Source organism: Salvelinus namaycush, chromosome 6, assembly GCF_016432855.1.
Source record: "Salvelinus namaycush isolate Seneca chromosome 6, SaNama_1.0, whole genome shotgun sequence".
Taxonomy (NCBI): Eukaryota; Metazoa; Chordata; class Actinopteri; order Salmoniformes; family Salmonidae; genus Salvelinus; species Salvelinus namaycush.
In genome coordinates this window covers 14,448,681-14,471,635 of record NC_052312.1, presented here as the reverse complement: position 1 = coordinate 14,471,635, position 22,955 = coordinate 14,448,681, and the positions used below count along the sequence as shown (strand labels likewise).

Sequence of the window (22,955 nt, the reverse complement as noted above, 5' to 3'; positions counted from 1 at the left end):
GGCCTGAATGCTGAGAAGAGAGTGTGTGGTTAGATGCAGAGACAGAGAGAGAGAGAGAAACACAGAGAGAGAGAGAAACAGAGAGAGAGAGAGAGAGAGAGAGAGAGAGAGAGAGAGAGAGAGAGAGAGAGAGAGAGAGAGAGACAGAGAGACAGAGAGAGAGAGAGACAGAGAGACAGAGAGACAGAGAGACACAGAGACACAGAGACACAGAGACACAGAGAGAGAGACAGAGAGAGAGACAGAGAGAGAGACAGAGAGAGAGAGAGAGACAGAGAGAGAGAGAGACAGAGAGAGAGAGAGAGCTCCAGGCCAGTCTTCCTGTGGTGCAGGTTGCTTGCAGAAAGAGAGAGAATGAGAGGACTTTACCTCAGTGGAAAATAACAAGGCCTATCAGTGTCACCATTATCATACATTATTATTATCATATATTCAAATATATTACATAAACTAGTGCCCCCATTTTGTTGCGGTTTGCATCCTAAATCTTATTACACAGAATTAGAGATACACACCCAGGGCCATGTCATCTTTAATATCAAAAAGTAGTATAATATTGGTGATCAGTAAAAAAATATATAATAATATTACACTATCTTTCTGTCAAGACTATGATAGGCCCAGTGATGTTCACCTCAGCAGGTCCCACTCAACACTGAGCTGCTCCTTACTGTCACTCACAACACAGGAAGTGATGTGTTCCTCACTGGCCCCTCCTCTACCTCAGCACTCAATCACGATGGCTGTCACAAGGGGATTGTTGACTACTACTATTCAATATATTACATCAGTTCTTTATCAGTGCTACAGTACACTGATATCAACATTAAAACATTTGACAATTATCTTGTGGCAGCATAAACAACATTCGACTCCATCATTTGACCTTCAGCTGTCTTCTTATTTCTGGACCTCTTCTGAAGGAAACTCAGTGTTGAGTAGTTCAGAGACTCTGGGTCCTGATCCGGATCCTGTAGAAAACATATAATAAGGTTAGAGGTATCAAACAAATCTCAATTAAACACACAATTCTAATCAAGTACAAGTATCTGGATGTCATTTACGAAATATGACCGTTTCTATTACCTGGCTATTTTGTGGCTGCAGTTGAGCCTCGATACCTGAATAAGGAAAGAGTAATTTGGGTCAGTACACAAACAGTTATTCAAACATACATTTTACGTTGTGTCTTACTGTAAAGAAATTTGGTCAGAGAGAAATACCCTAAGCATGTGTGTGTGTGGTTTGCGTTCAATTGATATAATCTGATATATACACCTTTTAGAAAATGTTTATGGTCCTCCATCGTACCTGTGTTGTGTGTTTTTGTGTCTCGTCTGATCTCGAGGACCAGGATGAGGACGACTATCAGTAGAACAGCAGTCACAACACCCAGGATCACAACCAGGGAAGGGAGGTACGTCGTTCCATCGTCATCCTCTCCTACTAGACTGATAGTTTCATTACAATGTTTTGGTATTGCTTCGGCAGTGCCTTCAGAAAGTCAAAGTGAAAATATGTTTTAGAAATGTTTACAAATTAATAAAAAATGAAAAGCTGAAATGTCTTGGTTCAATAAGTATTCATGCACTTTGTTAGAGCAAGCCTAAATAAGTTCAGATTAATGTGATTAATAACAAGTTACATAATAAGTTGCATGGACTCACTCTGTGTGCAATATTAGTGTTTATTAACATGATTTCTGAATGACTACCTCATCTCTCTACCCCACACATACAGTTATCGGTAAGGTCCCTCAGCTGAGAAGTGTATTTCAAACACAGATGTAACCACAAAGACCAGGGAGGTTTTCCAATACCTCACAAAGAAGGGCACCTATTGATAGATGAGTAAAAAAATAAGACATTGAAAGTCCCTTTGAGCATGGTAAAGTTATTAATTACACTTTGGACGGTGTATCAATACACCCAGTCACTACAAAGATACAGTCGTCCTTCCTCACTCAGTTGAAGGTGAAGAAGGAAACCACTCAGGGATTTCACAATGAGTTACAGAGTTTAATGGCTGTGATAGGAGAAAACTGAGGATGGGTCAAAAACATTGTAGTTACTCCACAATACTAACCTAAATGACAGAGGGAAAGAAAGTCTGAACAAAATAAAAAAAATATTATTGTTTGCAATAAGGCACTAAAGTAAAACTGATAAAAATGTTTCAAAGAAATTATCTTCATGTCCTGAGTAGAAAGCATTATATTTGGGGCAAATCCAACACAACACATCACTGAGTATCACTCTTCATATTTTCAAGCATGGTGGTGGCTGCATCATGTTATGGGTAGGCTTGTCATCGACAATGACTAGGGAGTTAAAAAAAAAATATAAAAACATACATAATAGCGCTAAGCAGAGGAAAAATCCTTGAGGAAAACCTGGTTCAGTCTACTTTCCAACAGACAATGGGAGACAAATTCACCTTTCAGCATGATAATAACTTAAAACACAAGGCCAAATATACACTGGAGTTGCTTACCAAGACAACATTGAATGTTCCTGAGTGGCTGAGTTACAGTTCTGACTTAAAGTGGCTTGAAAATCTATTGCATGACTTGAAAATGATTGTCTAGCAATATGTTTGTCATTGCTAGACAGACATCTTCAAGTCTTTTCATAGATTTTCTAGCCGATTAACAGAGCTTGATGAATAAAAAAATAAATAATGGTCAAATATTGATCATTCCAGATTGTACATTCTTAGAGACTTACCCAGAAAGACTCACAGCTGTAATCACTGCCAAAGTTGATTCTAACATGTATTGACTCAGGGGTGTGAATACTAATGTAAATTATATTTTACAGGGGCGGCAGGTAGCCTAGTGGTTAGAGCTTTGGACTAGTAACCGAAAGGTTGCCAGATCGAATCGCTGAGCTGACAAGGCTGACAAAAATCTGTCGTTCTGATCAAGGTAGTTAACCCACTGTTCCTAGGCTAGGAACATTGAAAATAAGAATGAGTTCTTAATTGACTCGCCTAGCTAAATAAATATATTTCTGCATTTAATTTTCAATAAATTTGCTAACATGTCTAAAAACATGTTTTCACTTTGTCATTATGGGTATTTTGTGTCAATCTATTTAATCAGTTTTGAATTCAGGCTGTAACACAACAAAATGTGGAATACGTCTAAGGGTGTGAATACTTTCTGAAGGCACTGTACATGAGAAAGACAGAGAAACTCTTGAGACATCTCTGGTATTTCCTCACCTCCGTTGTGCCCTATAACATCGAGATTAGTAAGAAAACATATGTATTTTTTGCAAAAAAAATATAATGATGAAAAATATGTCCATCAACGGTTTGCCTTTGTTTCATGATAACACCTGATTCGGTCGATAGGCATTTTATCTTTGTCATTATAGGGTATTGTGTGTAGATAGGTGAGGTAATTATTTTTTTAATCCATTTTGAATTCAGGCTGTAACACAACAAAATGTGGAATAAGTCAAGGGGTATGAATAGTTTCTGAAGGCGCTGTACATGAGAAAGAAAGAGAAACTCACTTTTTGTCGATGACTCTGGTATTTCCTCACCTCCGTTGTGCCCTATAACATCGAGATTAGTCAAAATAATGAATTCATTTTTTCTCAACATTTTTATAATAAAAAATATGTCCAGCAAAGGTTTGCCTTTGTTTTATGACAACTCCTGATTAGGTTGCTACTCATTTTCAAATGTATCAAAAGCCAGATAAATAATTGAAAACGTACCTTGAATTTTTAGAACTGTTGCGTTGACAAAGAACATGTGGCTATGTGGATACAATCCACAGAAATACAGGCCACAGTCAGCTATTTCCACTTTTGTGATTCTCAGAAAGATAGTGGTGTTGTTGCTGAACATTTCAAAATGGCTACTTTGAAAACTATTGTGGAGATCGGGTGTTGAATTACAGCCGTACATAGACGAGATACACACAGGCTCTGATCCGTTGACTTGCTTGAACCAGGCTGTATGTCCCACAACCGTTGTAACATTGGAGCACTGCAAGGTGATGGTATCCCCAGTACGGACCACCATAGTCCGAAACTGAGAAACCAAAACAGAGACCAAACCTGAAACAGATAGAACAAAGTTAATTACTATAGTCATTGAAATCACGTTAGAAATCAGGAAGAAGTACTGCACTGAACATTCTGGTTATACTTGATGGATGCAGGAAATCTTACTCTGTCTCCATGTTAGATTTAACAGTAGCTTACTTACTCAATCCATAGAGCAGTAGAGCTGGTAGGAAGGTTCTCGCCATTCTGTGTGTAGATCTATTCTGCTCTGTCTGGTTGTGAATCAGAGAACACCTCTTCATTCACTCTGAGATCAAAGGTGATTTCATTGGTAGTGGGCGTGGTAGTTGGTATTGGACCACAATGTCTATTTACAGAGAGCAGAATTGACAGAGACATTTTATATGGAGTGTAAAAACAAAAGTTTAGCATAGTTATGTTGAATTAAAATGGAGATAAGTGTTTGGGTTCATATACAGTAGGTGTTTGGGTTTAGTGGGGTTAATAGGTGACGACAAGACTTCACCTTATCAGGGTTAGTGGTCTTAAGGCTTTATTTGTATTGTCCCCTACAGATGGATTATACCAGTTCAAACGAACTATCCACTACCCAGCTAGCAATGAGGAATCTGGCCAGAAGCGGCCTTCTTCCAGGGGACCGGAACTGATTGAATCCGCCTGGAATCTGGTGTCGGACTCGGCACGGAATCAAAATTAATGACTGCCCAGAATCGGCCCAAGTACATCGGGCCATTTCCGTCTAAATGAATTCAGGCGACTATGCTGGCATCTTACCAGAATCCCCCCATAAAGCGTCCCGATGCAATTTTAAATAAATGTATACAAAATTACCCGATTTACTCATTTTAAATATTACTATTATACATTTTTTACATACAAATTATTCCCATCCACAATTTTTTTAAATAATTGTATTTATTGCACTTGATATTTTCGTGATATCAAGTTGTCTTGTTCCATCGCTGCAACTCCCGTACAGCCTCCGGAGAGGGGAAGGTCGAGAGCCGTGCGACCTCCGAAAAACAACTCCGCCAAGCCGCACTGCTTCTTAAAACTTCTCTGCGCTACGCATCCCTTTTACGGGATCACTTTCCTAAACAACCGCTAGAATTGCAGGGCGCCAAATGCATAAATATTGCTAAAAATATTTATAATCATGCAATCACAAGTGAAATATACCAAAACACAGCTTAGCTTGTTGTTAATCCACCTATCATGTCAGATTTTGAAAATATATTTTACAGCGAAAGAAATCCAAGCTTTTGTGAGTGTAGCATTCAATGCTACAACAGCTAGCCCCAAATTAGCATGGTCACGAAAGTCAGAAAAGCAATAAAATTAATCGCTTACCTTAGATAATCTTCGGACGTTTCCACTCAGGAGACTCCCAGTTACACAACAAATCTTCTTTTTGTTCGATAAATATTACTTTTATCACACAAAAAAGCCATTTGGGTTGCGTGTTATGATGAGAAAACTACAGCCTCGTTCCGGTCCTGAAAGGAAGATGAAAATTTCCAAACGTATCAGATTAAAAAATATTTTCAAAAAATATTTATAATCATGCAATCACAAGTGAAATATACCAAAACACAGCTTAGCTTGTTGTTAATCCACCTATCGTGTCAGATTTTGAAAATATATTTTACAGCGAAAGAAATCCAAGCTTTTGTGAGTGTAGCTTTCAATGCTACAACAGCTTAGCCTTATATTAGCTTGGTTAGCTTGGTCACGAAAGTAAGAAAAGCAATAAAATTAATCGCTTACCTTTGATAATCTTTGGATGTTTCCACTCACGAGTCTCCCAGTTACACAACAAATGTTATTTTTGTTCGATAAATATTACTTTTATCACAAAAAAACGCCATTTGGGTTGCGCATTATGTTGAGAAAACAAAAGCCGTGTTCCGTTCGACAAATTCCAAAAAGTATCCGTAATGGTCGTAGAAACATTTCAAATGTTTTTTATAATCAATCCTCAGGTTGTCATTAAAAAACATAATCGATAATATTTCAACCGGAGCATAACCTATTCAATAAGAGACAAACGGAAAATGGTGAGTTTCTCCCGCGCGCGCAAGAAATATTCGGAGGACACTTTTCAAAATAAAAGCCTGAAACTATGTCTAAAGCCTGGTCACAGCCTGAGGAAGCCATTGGAAAAGGAATCTGGTTGATACCCCTTTAAATGGTGGTTAGACGGGCCAGGGAACACAGATTAAAAAAAATATATATAACTTCCGGGTTACATTTTCTCAGGTTTTCGCTTGCAGAATAAGCATTGTTATTCTCACAGACAATATTTTGACAGTTTTGGAAACTTTGGAGGGTTTTCTGGGCCAGAGAAAATTTCCGTTTACGTTGGGCACGTTATTTAAATCTGACCCCTAGCGCTAAGAGGCAATGCATACTTATCCCGGAATGCAGCCGCACCAATGTGTCAGAGGAAACACTGTACACCCGGTGACCATGTCAGCATGCATGTGCCTGGCCCGCCACAGGAGTCACTACAGCGCGATGGGATAAGGACATCCCAGCTGGTCAAACCCTCCGCTAACCCGGACAATGCTGGGCCAATTGTGCGTCGCCTCATGGGTCTCCCAGTCGCAACCGGCATGGGTATCAAACCAGCATCTGTAGCAACGTAGTTTGTACTGCGATGCAGTGTTTCAGACCGCTGTGCCAATCGGGAGGCCCAATCTATAAAGTTTTTAATACTTATCAACTTGAACAAAGTATCAAAATACTAAAAAACTATGATTTTTGGTCCCAGTTCGCCCCTTTATTTGCAGATGGTGTAAATCATTCAGAGGTAAAGGGCTCAAGTTTGGCTAATTGATGTAGAAGTAAAATATATAAATGCACAGTTTGCATAAGAGTTACAGTGAAGCCATGTCAGTAATTTGAGCCAAGGTAGAAGACAATGTCAGTTATCTTTACTGTAAATAGCTACTTAAACACATGAGAAATGGACTAGGCATTCTACTGTAGATATGCACATACATTACTTACAAGTGAGATGCAGAATCACCATACAGATAATAATGGGGTCATCTATGGGGCTTTGGTGACAAAGTGGATGGCACTGTGATAGACTGCATCCAATTTGTTGAGTAGCGTGTTGGAGGCTATTTTGTAAATGACATCGCCGAAGTCAAGGATCGGTAGGATGGTCAGTTTTACGGGGATATATTTGGCAGCATGAGTGAAGGATGCTTTGTTGCGAAATAGGAAGCCAATTCTAGATTTAACTTACTGGGAGATGTTTAATGTGAGTCTGGAAGGAGAGTTTACAGTCTAACCAGACACCTAGGTATCTGTAGTTGTCCACATATTCTAAGTCAGAACCGTCCATAGTAGTGATGCTGAGCGGGCGGGCAGGTGTAGGCAGCGATCGGTTGAAGAGCATGCATTTAGTTTTAGTTGTATTTAAGAGCAGTTGGAAGATACGGAAGGAGAGTTGTATGGCATTGAAGCTCGTCTGGAGGGTGGTTAACACAGTTTTCAAAGAAGGGCCAGAAGTATACAGAATGGTGTCGTCTACGTAGAGGTGGATCAGAGACTCACCAGCAGCAAGAGCGGCAATGTGTACAGTTGAAGTCGGAAGTTTACATACACCTTAGCCAAATACATTTAAACTCAGTTATTCACAATTCCTGACATTTAATCCCAGTAAAACTTCCCTGTCTTAGGTCAGTTAGGATCACCACTTTATTTTAAGAATGTGAAATGTCAGAATAATAGTTGATTTATTTCAGCTTTTATTTCTTTCATCACATTCCCAGTAGGTCAGAAGTTTACATACACTCAATTAGTATTTGGTAGCATTGCCATTAAATTGTTTAACTTGGGTCAAACGTTTCGGGTAGGCTTCCACAAGCTTACCACAATAAGTTGGGTGAATTTTGGCCCATTTCTCCTGACACAGCTGGTGTAACTGAGTCAGGTTCGTAGGCCTCCTTGCTTGCACACGCTTTTTCAATTCTGCCCAAAAATGTTCTATGGGATTGAAGTCAGGGCTTTGTGATGGTCACTTGCAAGCCTCTCCCTTTTTCCTCCAAACATAACAATGGTCATTATGGCCAAACCGTTCTATTTTTGTTTCATCAGACCAGAGAACATTTCTCCAAAAAGTAAGATCTTTGTCCCCATGTGCAGTTGCAAACCGTAGTCTGGCTACCGTAGTCTGGTTTTGGAACAGCGGCTTCTTCCTTGCTGAGCAGCCTTTCAGGTTATTTCAATATACGACTCGTTTTACTGTGGATATTGATACTTTTGTACCTGTTTCCTCCAGCATCTTGACTATGGCCTGTCCTCGTTCTGTGGTGCTGGCTACTGTGCAACTTTCACTATGAGTAGATCTATTGCAAGAGGCCTAAATCATTTTCCATAACATGTGGTACTGCTAGACATCACATCATTAAGTCAACTTTGACCTACACATTTGTGTTGATTGGCCTTTGCTGCACTAAGGGTCTGTTTCACACCCACTAAGTAGTGTGAACAGTAAGGGGCCCTAAGGGACAAAGTAGAGAGCAGTGTGGGTGCAGGTCAGTCTTCCTGTGTTAAATGTCTATAAGAGGTTAGTTTCCATCAGTGGAAAGTTACTGCAAAACTTCCACCTTCACCACAAGACTTTGTAAACAGACCATAATGTCTGAGACAGTTAAGAGCATCTGTCTGTAAAAAGCGCCATATCATCATAGTATGCAATGAGTTCAATTTATTCAAATTCAAACAGTTGGAAACACTTTATTTTTCTTTACACAAGTAACTAGTTTACTGTTGCTAAAATGGGCACACAAATAAATACAAATAATAACAATCTGTCGAGGTGCCCTTGAGCAAGGCACTTAACCCTAATTGCTCCAGGGGTGCTGTACAATGGTGACCCTGGCTGTGAACCCACTCCCTGCGGGTGTCTCAGGGGGAGTTGGGATTAGCAACAACAACAACATTTTCATTACACACTTGTGTACCAAGACAAATATAAGCACCACCCCAAATTATTATTATTATTATTATTATTCAAATAAAAAAATAGCAATGCATTCAATTATTCCAACATTGAATAACAAAAAAGCTATGACCACTGTTTTCATCACATTTGACTGCTTATGCGTTCATAGATAGTTAATGAAGCTAGAACGAGTTATTAAAGGGTTATCTAGTATAAACGGATCATTGGTTAATTCATCCAGTTCTACTGTCTGATCCCAGCGTACTCCACTGTCTCCATGTGACCTCTCTGTCTTCTAGACCTGTTCTTCTTGTTGCTCAGATTCAGAGCTACGTAATGGAGACTGTCTCCATCTTGGTCCTGTGAAGCACAAATTAGCATTGTTGACATAAAATTATTATTATTCTTTATTTTTTTACCCACAATAGTGACGTTGGTTAAAGACAGGCTTCACAATAGACTTCAAACAATATAAAATGATTTCTGCTTACCCCTGCGTCTGACCTGGTAACTGCAGGACCTTTGGTCTGTGAGACGAGTCCTGAAAAGAATGACACAAAAGATTTGGATACTTCCTCTTCTTCTACTACTGAAACAACAACAAATGGTGACATCAACGAATAGCAAGGGATAGTAACTTACCTCTGCACTGCACACATGTTGTGTTGTTCATCTTGTACATGATGCAAACCAGGACAATGATCAAGGTGAACGTGACACCCAATACTACACCCAGGCAGGACACCAAGAGAAGAGGATCTGTTCTATGGTCTGTTGAATTTCAAACAGTAGTAGAAGAAACCAGAATGGCAAGTAAATGTATGTTCTACACAGTAGACTATACAGTAGATATAAAATGAAATAGAAGCTGTATCATATACCCTCAATGTCCAGCTTGGTCCCGTTCCCAAAGAGTATCTCCCCACATGAGGCCACAGCACAGTAGTAAGTCCCAGCATCAGAGAGGCTGAAGTTCCTCTTGGGGAGGTTGTAGACACAGCTCTGTGTAGGAGACCCAGCCTCAGGGCTTTTCTCATGCTGGTCACTCTTGCCTCCATGGGTGTAAATGATTCCTGGACGAGATTCTCCTGTGCCACGTCTGAACCAATAGACATTGTGTTCTCCTACACAGGTCTCAGTGTGTATTGTACAGTTGAGAGTCACAGAGTTTCCTGGATGGACTGACTCAGACACAGGCTGCTGGAGCACAGACATGCTGTTGGACTCTGAGTCTGAAGAGAGTGAGTAACTAAAGTAAGACTAAGTGGGTGAAAATCATGAAAAGCCATGTATTCATTACTAGCATTTGATGAAGCAGTTGTACTAACACACCAACATACAAGGCCACACATTTTGACATTGAAGAAGCAAATGTTTAGTTACTTTTGACAATTAAAACAGTTCCCTCTCCAAATGTTTGCTCATAGATGGCTGTAGTGGAACAATAGTATGTAGCTGAGTCCCCTGGCTCTGTGTTGGATATGGTCAAGTTACAGCTGTAGTCTCCTCTCCTCACACCCAAATGTTTTGTATCGGTAAAGTCCTTGATAAAGTTGTTCGAATGATAACTGTCTTTGCCAACATAAAGAGATGACGTCATGTGGAGTGGTTTCTGTCCAAAACTCTGCTTGAACCAATTAAATCTGGTCACCGACACATTAGGACAAAGGCAAGTGAGAGTCACAGTGCCTCCCAGCTCAGTAACCATCACAGGGGTTGGTTGGATTACGTTTGGTTCGGTGAAAGCACAAACTGTCAAAGCAAACAAACAAAATGGAACAAAGTCACAGGCATTTCTACCCATTACAGACAACATCCACTTCACTTATCATATTTAAACTACATACATACTACAAATGATTAAATAAGGAACTCAATTAAATGTCTTACACTTACCCAAGTTGATGTAAAATATAAATACTTCTCTATTCATCATTGTAACATTAGTCCCTTCTTCACTGTATAGTGTGTGGGTCTGACAGTGGGTGACTTTATATGCACCTTGTATATGATGGCACTTTACATGTACCCATCATACAGTAGGAGGGAACACTGAAACTAGAGATTTTATTGGCTGACTACAATCTCAGAAGTGTGTCCTCTGGCTTACCATAGTTTGAGCTTCACGGGAATGACTTTTCAAGAAGACATTATAAAGCGATTCAGAGTTACTAGATCAAGGCAATCAAATATTTGCCTGATATGGCTGTTTCTTTTTTGAGAAAATTTTTACATTTTCTGAAATGAGATGTTTGGACAAGAAATATCTCTAGTGCTGCTAATACTACCGACCCCATACCAACTCAGCCCAGCCCAGCCCAGCCCAAGGGTTAAAGTGATTCATAATGTAAATTTACCCACCACTGCATTTCTGGCTATTGGTTTTCATCATAAGCCTCCAACATTAAATACGAATATTATTTGTAACCGCAATAGCATTCAATAATATACGGTACCAGTCAAAAGTTTGGACACACCTACTCATTCAAGTTTTTTTTTTACACTGTAACTCTGTTTTCTACATTGTAGAATAATAGTGAAGACATCAACACTTTTAAACACATATGGAATCATGTAGTAACCAAAAAAAGTATTAAACAAATACAATTATATTTTAGATTTTAGATTCTTCAAAGTAGCCAACATTTGCCTTGATGACAGCTTTGCACACTCTTGACATTCTCTCAACCAGCTTCAGCTGGAATGCTTTTCCAATAGTCTTGAGTTCCCACATATGCTGAGCACTGGTTGGCAGCTTTTCCTTCACTCTGCAGTCCAACTCATCCCAAACCATCTCAATTGGGTTGCGGATGGGTGATTGTGGAGGCCAGGTCATCTGATGCAGCCCTCCATCACTCTCCTTCTCGGTCAAATAGCCCTTGCACAGCCTGGAGGTGTGTTGGGTCATTGTTCTGATGAAAAACAATGATAGTCCCACTAAGCGCAAACCAGATGGGATGGTGTATCGCTTCAGAATGCTGTCGTAGCCATGCTGGTTAAGTGTGCCTTGAATTCTAAATAAATGACTGGCAGTGTCACCAGCAAAGCACCCCCACACCATAACACCTCCTCCTCCGTGCTTCACGGCGGGAACCAAACATGCGGAGATCATCCATTCATCTACTCTGCGTCTCACAAAGACACGGCGGTTGGAACCAAAAATCTCAAATTTGGACTCATCATGACCAAAAGACAGATTTCCACCAGTCTAATGGCCATTGCTCGTGTTTCTTGGCCCATTAAGTCTCTTCTTCTTATTTGTGTCTTTGCAGTAGTTAGACCATGTAGGCCTGATTCACACAGTCTCCTCTGAACAGTTGATGTTGAGACGTATCTGTTTGTCACGCCCTGACCATAGAGAGCCCTTAGTTCTCTATGGTGTTGTAGGTCAGGGCGTGACTTTGGGTGATCTAGTATAAATATTTCTATGTTGGTGCTAATGTGGTTCCCAATTAGAGGCAGCTGTTTATCGTTGCCTCTGATTGGGGATCATATTTACGTAGGCTTTTTCCCCACCTGTATTTGTGGGATATTGTTTTGTGTTTGTGCATGTGCACCACTTAGTCACATTTAGTTGTTCGTTTATTTGATTTATTGTTTTTTTCTTTAAGTTTCACTTTGCAATAAATATGTGGAACTCAACATCTGCTGCGCCTTGGTCCCGTTCTCACGACAACTGTGACAGAATATCCCACCAACCAAGGACCAAGCAGCGTGCTACGATGGGGAAAATAAGTTGGACCTGGGAAGAAATCATGGAAGGACAGGAGACCCTTCCTTGGCAGGAGTCGCAGTGGACGCAAGAAGGACGGCGACGACGCCAGGGACCGCGACCACAGAAACCCCAATAATTTTTTTGGGGGGGGAGCACATGGACCTGGCCGGCTGAGCAGAGGGAAGAGCCAGAGAACATATGGGAGGAGATAGAGAGGTTGTCGGTCGACCCAAGGAGAGTACCAGAGCCCACCTGGGAGTCAATGGAACAGTGTGAGGAGGGATACCGGAGAATGGAGTTGGCTAGGAGTATGCTTCAACGCAGGCGTTTGGAGGAGCGTGTCATCAGTCCGGTGAAACCTGGGCCGGCTCCACGCATCTGGCCTCCAGTGCGCCTCCCCAGTCCGGTACGTCCTGTGTCTCCTCCTCGCACTCTCCCTGAAGTGCGTGTCTCCAGCCCGGTACGTCCTGTGCCTGCTTCCTGCACTCGCCCTGAAGTGCCAGAGATGGTCAGGGAGGCATTGGTGAGGTTAGGAGAGAGAGAGATGAGAGAGATGTTGTGCAAGTGTGTTCTGCTCAACATCCGACCAGGGGATCCGGTTAGCAGCAGTCTGGTGCAACTTGGGCTGGCTCCACCCTTCACGTCTCCAGTGCGCCTCCCCAGTCCTGTGTCTCCTCCTCGCACTCGCCATGAAGAACGTGTCACCAGTCCGGTACCACTTGTGTCGGCTCCGCGCACTAGGCCTCCAGTGCGCCTTCCCAGTCCGGTATGTCCTGTGTCTCCTCCTCGCACTCGCCCTGAAGAGCGTGTCACCAGTCCGGTACCACCTGTGTCAGCTCCACGCACTAGGCCTCCAGTGCAAAGAGGAGGAAGAGTTGACAAAACTATTGAGATTACACTCAATCTTTATCTGCACTATTCCCTCTTCCTGAATGCTTTCGGGTTCTTAAATGTTAACTCGAGACCCAAATGAGAAATTGACTGTCCCACCGTGACAAATCAACTTCCAATGACTCAAAGTAAGACGAAATAGTGTGTGATTATAGATGTATTCTCAGACCCCATAGTTTAAGAAACCCTGCACATTTTGGGGTTTGGAAAATGCTTCAGCTTGTTGCTAGTATTCTTGACATGGTTGGCACATCTAACTGAGCGGCAAGGGTCTGGTGTTTACCGTTCAGAAGAAGAGAGGTGTGTAAAGTGTCCCACACCCTCAAATCACCCAGGCATTTACTCTTACACACAACTATTTTGCACATTCTATCTGTTGGCAGGTGGACTGGAAATATGGCGAGACATACTGAGAGAGAGAGAGAGAGAGAGAGAGAGAGAGAGAGAGAGAGAGAGAGAGAGAGAGAGAGAGAGAGAGAGAGAGAGAGAGAGAGAGAGAGAGAGAGAGAGAGAGAGAGAGAGAGAGAGAGAGAGAGAGAGAGAGAGAGAGAGAGAGAGAGAGAGAGCATAAGGGACATTTCATCCCGCAATGTTAGTCTATGAGAGACCCAGTGATGTTCACCTCAGCAGGTCTCACTGTACACTGAGCTGCTCCTTCCTGCCACTCACACCACAGGAAGTGATGCGTACCCTCACTGGGCCCTCCTGTACCTCAGACCCCAATCATATTCTCCTTATAGGGTGCTTCTCGGAATAGGGGGCTGTGATCAGTACAAAGCCAAGACAGGAAATACTAAGGGGGAATAACATCATGACAAAGGCAATTTTGCTTTAGCTCTTTATTTGTCTTTAGAAGTGATCAGTATAATACAGTTGTCTACTGCTGGGTAGTTTGTCCCTCAGGGTCATCCTATAAAAAAATAACAAAATTACTAACACACACAACAGAGATCTAAGTTAAGAGAGGCCAAATGAGGCAACTCCTCTACAGCCATTAAACAGTGTTTTTATTTCTAACTCCTCCTCTCTAACCACACCCTGTACCACTGAGCTGTGTGAACTAACTGAGTTGGAGAGGGCTACAGTGGCCCTGAGGTACTTACAGAGATATTTACTGATTTACATTTCAATACATTTAATTTATCTACACATACAATATAGAAGGATTTAAACTTGAATTCAAAGACATGGCAAATCAATGTATTCAAAGATATGGCCAACCAAACTTCCATCCTCCTCCACTTTATCATCTTGTAGCAGCATACACTACATGGGGGTCCAGCTCCTTCTCTCTTCTCCTCTCCATCTTCCTCTTCTTAGAGGTGAAATTCAGAGTGGCATAATTCAAACACCATGACATAATCAACATATGCTATTTTCAAGATTTCTGAACTGCTTATATTTCACTATTTAATCATACAGTATTTACCTGATCATTGTGTTGTTGTCTTTGAGAATCAGGTCCTGAATATGATATAAAAGATAGACGAGACAACGGATTCATGGATCATTCCATTCTAGTGAACTCACTGACTCATGGGAAAAACATCATCATTAAAGGTGTAGTTCACAGGTCCAATATAATCATGAAGTGGAATCCTACATGTGTTGTGTCTGTTTGTGTCTCGTCGGATCTTGAGGACCAGGATGAGGATGACTATCAGTAGAACAGCAGTCACAACACCCAGGATCACAACCAGGGGAAGGAGGTACATGGTGCCATCATCATCCTCTCCTACTAGACTGATAGTTCCATTACAATCTCCTATTAGATGACATTTTATTAAATCACTTGGTGATCCTTTAATCACAGACCTGAACATTTTGCGTTTTTGTTCCTTAATTATAATGTTTACATCTACTTGACAAACATTGAGAAACTCACTCTCTTTAGATGACTCTGGTGTTTCCTCACCTCCGTTGTGCCCTGTAACATTGAGAAACTCATTATATTTAGGTGACTCTGGTGTTTCCTCACCTCCGTTGTGCCCTGTAACATTGAGAAACTCACTCTCTTTAGGTGACTCTGGTGTGTCCTCACCTCCGTTGTGCCCTGTAACATTGAGAAACTCACTCTCTTTAGGTGACTCTGGTGTGTCCTCACCTCCGTTGTGCCCTGTAACATTGAGAAACTCACTCTCTTTAGGTGACTCTGGTGTTTCCTCACCTCCGTTGTGCCCTGTAACATTGAGAAACTCACTCTCTTTAGGTGACTCTGGTGTTTCCTCACCTCCGTTGTGCCCTGTAACATTGAGAAACTCACTCTCTTTAGGTGACTCTGGTGTTTCCTCACCTCCGTTGTGCCCTGTAACATTGAGAAACTCACTCTCTTTAGGTGACTCTGGTGTTTCCTCACCTCCGTTGTGCCCTGTAACATTGAGAAACTCATTATACTTAGGTGACTCTGGTGTTTCCTCACCTCCATTGTGCCCTGTAACATTGAGATTAGTAAGAATAGAGAAGTATTTTTTCTCAAAATTATAATGCAAAAAAATATGTCCATCAATGGACATATCGATTGATAACATTTTATCCAAAGCCAGATAAATAGTTGAAAACTTACGTAGAGTTTTTAGAACTGTTCTGTTGACAAAGAACATGTGGCTATGTGGATACAGTCCACAGAAATACAGACCACAGTCAGCTATTTCCACATTTGTGATTTTCAGAAAGATAGTGGTGTTGTTGCTGAACATTTCAAAATGGCTCCTTTGAAAACCATTGTGGAGATCAGGTGTTGAATTAAAGCTGTACATAGACGAGATACACACAGGCTCTGATCCGTTGACTCGCGTGAACCATGCTATGTGTCCCACAGGTGATGGTATCCCCAGTACGGACCATCATAGTCTGAGACTGAGAAACCAAAACAGAGACCAAACCTGAAACACAGAGAACAAAGTCCTACATTAATGACTGTAATCGGTGATATCACATTTACATGTTAGAAATCAGGAAGAAGTACTGCACTGAACATTCTGGTTATACTTGATGGATGCAGTCAATCTTACTCTGTCTCCATGATAAACTACAGGACTGTTTTGCTATCACAGACTGGAACATGTTGGAACACCACATCAGTCCCTGGCTTCATCAATTGCATTGAGGACGTCGTCCCCACAGTGACTGTACATACATACCCCAACCAGAAGCCATTGATTACAGGCAACATTCACACTGAACTAAAGGGTAGAGCTGTCGCTTTCAAGGTGCGGGACTCTAACCCGGAAGCTTACAATAAATCCTGCTATGCCCTGCGATGAACCATCAAACAGGCAATGCGTCAATACAGGGCTAAGATTGAATCATACTACACCGGCTCCGACAATCGTCTTATGTGGCAGGGCTTGCAAACTATTACAGACTACAAAGGGAAGCACAGCTGCGAGCTACCCAGTGACACGAGCCTATCAGACGAGCTAAATCACTTCTATGCTCGCTTCGAAGGCAAGCAACACTGAGGCATGCATGAGAGCATCAGCTGTTCCGGACGACTGTGTGATCACGCTCTCCATAGCTGACGCGAGTAAGACCTTTAAAACAGGTCAACATACACAAGGCTGCGGGGCCAGACGGATTACCAGGACGTGTGCTCCGGGCATGTACTGACCAACTGGCAGGTGTCTTCACTGACATTTTCAACATGTCCCTGATTGAGTCTGTAATACCAACATGTTTCAAGCAGACCACCATAGTCCCTGTGCCCAAGAACACAAAGGCAACCTGCCTAAATTACTACAAACCCGTAGTACTCACGTCTATAGCCATGAAGTGCTTTGAAAGGTTGGTAATGGCTCACATCAACATCATTATCCCAGAAACCCTAGACCCACTCCAATTTGCATACCACCCAAACAGATCCATTGATGATGCAATCTCTATTGCATTCCACACTGCCCTTTTCCACCTGGACAAAAGGAACACTTATGTGAGAATGCTATTTATTGACTACAGCTCAGCGTTCAACACCATAGTACCCTCAAAGCTCATCACTAAGCTAAGGATCCTGGGTCTGAACACCTCCCTCTGCAACTGGATCCTGGACTTCCTGACGGGCCGCCCCCAGGTGGTGAGGGTAGGTAGCAACACATCTGCCACACATTGAGCTACCATACCGAGAGGGTTTGGACGTCTGTTTTGAAGCCAGGGCATGAGTCTGAGTCATATTTCTGTGTTAGTATTACACAAATAATTGTACATTTTCAGTTATAAAACAGAACATTTTTATTTTTTATTTGAAGTACTGGTGATGGGTGTACTGTTGCTTCATGTGTTGTACATGTGTGCTTACTGTGACTGTCACCCTGATATTGGCTACTACAGTAGGTAGCTACTTCCCACGCCTTTGCCGGACATTAGTGCTTGACAAACGGGAGCAAAGGGCACTGTGTCCTGGTGTTGTTGCCGTTCATACCCTCCCCATTGAGTAGTATAGTGTATGTACTGTGTGAATTAATGTCACATCTAGATGGTTTTTAATATTACTTATTGCGTATGCTGCTATCCAACTTGAAATAGAATAATGGGATGGTAAAACGTGGTCACGTTAGCTATCGCAGGCGACACGACCATGATATAGCTGTTCACTGGTCGCTGGCTTATCGTCATTCAGCAAAATCAACCATGCAAAACAGTCTGGATTGGCAACAAATCTGCACAATCAGCTGATTTGTTTCCATACACCCAATCGTTTCGACACACCCACTCGCCCATACTGCAGTATGGCTGCAGCTACCCATACTTGTTTTTAGCTCATGATCATATCATGCAGACCTGTCTGGGTGTCAGTGCTACTAACCCACTGGTTCCCAAACCTTTTTGCCCGTAACTCCATTTTGATATACATTATGTAGTCAACGGCCAATGATTACTTTTATAATTGGAGCTATGACAGACTATTACAAGTCAGTACTTTTGACAGTTTTTTCAATGTGAAGGAAGTAAGGTTTGAAGTGACTGAAATGCATCCGAAAAGCATTGGGAAGTTGAGATGATCATCAGGCAATAATGTTGTATGATATTTTGTGTAGAAAAGAACATCATCATTGACGATATTCTTTGTTCCACAGTCTGATTTAGTTCCTGATCTTGTCCAGTCTGTTCTGGCTTCTGGGAATTGTAGAGGGAAACACAAGACACATACGTGTTCCTGAGAGTATTATCCTTCAGTGATGGGGTCATAATATTTTGTAGTTTAAATCATTCCTAAGAAGGAGTCACATTTGTAGGAAGAAAACTGAAACCGCTCTATTTACTACAACTGCATCTAGCGGCTACTAGAGGTTACTGACGTAACCCCGGTATTATGAACCAGCGGATATGTTATTATTTTATTTCAGAGTTTCTCTGGCGACCCTTAGTTTAAAATCAGGTGACCCCACATCAGGCGACCCCTAGTTTGGGAAACGCTTCACTAACCAATATTATTAGGTCAACACTGGCTCCAGCCTTGTAGTTCCTGTCACCTCACACAGTGGTTGATGCATTTGTCACCTTTCTAATGTCAGTTATAAAACAAACAGCAGGAAATGGCCATTAGCTGACACCTATGAAGGACTCTTTTCACGCTTGAATCAAACTCTGCTGACGCAATAAACTGCGGTTTAAGTGACCGATCACACATAGGCATGTTATTCCTGGTGGACTTTGGAGAAAACGTACAGTAATTAATACTGTTCTATTTAATTTCACTTGAAAATATTGTTCATTAATGTACATATAAGTGTAGATATAGTGTAAAAATTTGAAACATGTTAATGTTAATCATCATCTGATTATTCAGGACTTTATTAACTTCAGAGTTCACTGTTAGAAGCAGGACTGATGATACAGTAGGGTGTCCTCTTCCTTCTCTCTGCTGGTCTCAGAGCAGCCAATCAGGCCTAGGGACCATCATTATAGTCATGTAAGACAGCCAACCCCCTGCTTCTCACTCTAATCTGACAGACAGAATGACTAGTATACACCAGTGGTGGTCGGTGCCGTTTAAGATAAGGGAGGATGATAATTTTTTGAATGAACATGGCCTTATTTCTATAACAGCATATTGGATGACTGTCATTCATATTCCATTCACCCAGCTCAACGTAAAATCAATATGTTTTGTCTACTATATGATTTTAAAATATTCCCTGTACTCATCATGAGGTTGCTACAATCTAGCCTATGAATGAAAGTTTACAACGTAGGTTCACTGGTCGAGAGAATTTGGAGTAATCAAGATGCCAGACAGTGACACATTCAATACCGCCTTGCACACTGTTTCCTGCATCTAGTTGATCAAGGGTGTAATCATTAGTCCAACAGTTGCAAACAAGAGTTTTTATTGGACAAACTCAGGTATGCTTATCCTCATTTTGTTCCGTTTGCTTCCGTTTTAGAAAGTTTTTCAACAGAATCGGTGCAATGAATACACCCCTGATCGCATGCAAACACAGTTCACTTTCATAGCATCCACATACAAACAGCTCGTTGTATATATAATTCCTTCTTGTATCTATCTATCATTGGCTAAAGAGAACCACATAACATTTCGACATTCTGATGGAAAATAAACTGAAATTCAAATTGGAAACATAGTTTGCTACTAAACTTTCAGTTTCTTCACTGACCTTCATGGCATATGCACCATCTCCAAAATATTATTCATTATACCAGAATATTCCACAATGATACGAACCAACATCAGTATGGGCAAATTAAAACTCAAGTCATCCTTTGCAGCTCAAGACAAAATGTATTTGCGGAATCTCCCTGGAATTACATAGTAAGTTGGTACATGGGTACAAGTCCTTGTCCCGGTGGTCACAATATTGGAGATAGCTTCATGAGATCAGACATGCACCCTGAGCCCACTCAGACACTCTTGACACACATTTCAAATGGGAACTACAAATGTGTCTCATGCGCACAGTGCAATATCACAATAAAAACATCCTTCTTTAGACACCCACATACAGGTAGAAAAAACCCTGTTCGGGGTATCACCTCATCTCCTGTTCATGTGGGAAAGCCTATGTAGGACAAATGAAAATACAATTAAAACAACGCATAGCTGAACACCGCAGCTCAATCAGGTGTAAGAACATTGACTATCCAGTAGCAGCTGACATTGTTGAAGCTAACCATCTAATCTCCTCCCTCAAATACACAGGCAATGAGCATGTGGCTCAACCAAGGAGAGGAGGTAACATTGAGATCCTACTTCGACAAAGGGAGGCTTACTGGATATCCTATGTAAAAACATTGACCCCTAGTGATCTGAATATTGACTTTGATCTCAGGCCCTTCTTATGAACAATGATCTTTTTCATGAAAAAGTCTTATAAATTGATATATTCTTTCTAGAGCTAATCAGCGCACACCCAATATGTTCCCCCTGTTAATGATGCTTATTATGCATTATGGTTGAACCAAAAAAACGATTAAATATGTGAAATTGAATTAAACTATAATGTATGTTGATGTTAATATTATGTACACTATCATTCAAAGGTTTGGGGTCACTTAGAAATGTCCTTGTTTTTGAAAGAAAAGCAATTTTTTTTTCAATAAATAACATCAAATTTATCTGAAATACAGAGTAGACATTGTTAATGTTGTAAATGACTATTGTAGCTGGAAACGGCAGATTTTTTATGGAATATCTACATACAGAGGCCCATTATCAGGAACAATCACTCCTGTGTTCCAATGGCACGTTGTGTGAGCTAATCCAAGTTTATAATTTAAAATGTTAATTGATCCCGTTTGCAATTATGTTAGCACAGCTGAAAATGGTTGTCCTGATTAAAGAGGCAATAAAACTGGCCTTTAGACTAGTTGAGTATCTGGAGCATCAGCATTTGTGGGTTCGATTCCAGGCTCAAAATGTCCAGAAACAAAGAAATTTCTTCTGAAACTCAGTCTATTCTTGTTCTGAGAAATGGAGCTATTCCATGCGAGAAATTGCAAAGAAACTGAAGATCTTGTACAACGCTGTGTACTTCTCCCGTCACACAACAGTGCAAACTGGCTCTAACCAGAAGAGAAAGAGGAGTGGGAGACCCTGGTGCACAACTGAGCAAGAGGACAAGTACATTAGAGTGTAGTTTGAGAAACAGATGCTTCACAAGTCCTCAACTGGCAGCTTCATTAAATAGTACCCGCAAAACGGTGTTAAATCAACAGTTTCTTTGATACTTTGAAAACTCCATACAAATGTTTGTTACTAAAAGCAGTTTTATTATATTACAAATAGTAACATTTCTTCTTGTAGTCTTTGTGACAGTGGTGACATCAGAGTACACTGCATCCTCTCTGCTGGTCTTCTCTCTTGCTCTTCTAGAGGAGGACTTCTTCTTGGGGGTGAAACTGACAGCTGCATAGTTCAACACGTCACTGTCTTGATTCTGAGGGGGGTGGAGCCATGAGGGAATACATTATGATGACAGCATGATCTACTATATAATGTTTCTATTCTCCTGTGGAAGAAAACACTCTACAAAATGCATGACTGTTCAGACTGTACACCCACTACGATGACCTGACAGTCAGTGGAACAGTGACAGACAGAAGTTCCACAGAAAAATGTAAAACGATCACAAAGATAAGTAGGCTACATCTAGCACAGTGACCTATTACTTCCAAGAAAACTTAATAACAAAAAATGCACAAATAAGCTGAATACTAGCTGTAACGAAAGTTAAATGGCAGTTTCTTGTAAAAACTACAAATATTATCTATTTATAACTGTTGACAAGTTTAACTGATTTCCCTGAGATGTTGGGACATCTATCCTCCCTTCAAAGAGATTGAAATTGAGAAAGGCCAGCTATTATTTTTTATGACAATCTGTCTATTTTTAACCTCATGTAGTTAATTAACAATGCTGATGTGTTGGGCATTTAATGGATATTTACAGAATGTACATTGCATAGAGATGCATTTAACATTAGATACATCAGCTATAACATTAGATACATTAGATATAAAGTAATACCTCTGCAATCTCTGTTCAGAGTCTTGCACAGCGCCCAGACAAGTAGAAGGGTCACTATTCCCAGAACGATGTTGGAGACGACCAAGGCCAGAACAGTAGGACTCAGATCAAATGGAGAATCATGCTCTGGAACTGTAGAAAGGGTATTAGAGAATTCATATTGTATTCATGAGCGCTTAGGAAGATCATCAAACAGTAAAATATGGAATCAAAAGCTAATGGTGATATTGTATAGCTTGTTGAGACAAGTTAATGAGGTCATTTGGAGGTAGGCAGTCTGCACGAATATACTGTATTGTTGGGGATATTTACAGAATAAATGGGATTTACCTTGAATGTTCAGCTTGGTCCCATTCCCAAACAGTA

At 41.0% G+C, this 22,955-nt stretch overlaps 1 pseudogene; it reads right to left on the bottom strand.

The window, feature by feature from the left end:
* Positions 1-900: 900 nt before the first annotated feature.
* On the bottom strand, positions 901-16,365 carry LOC120049510 (annotated as a pseudogene).
* Positions 16,366-22,955: the final 6,590 nt, after the last annotated feature.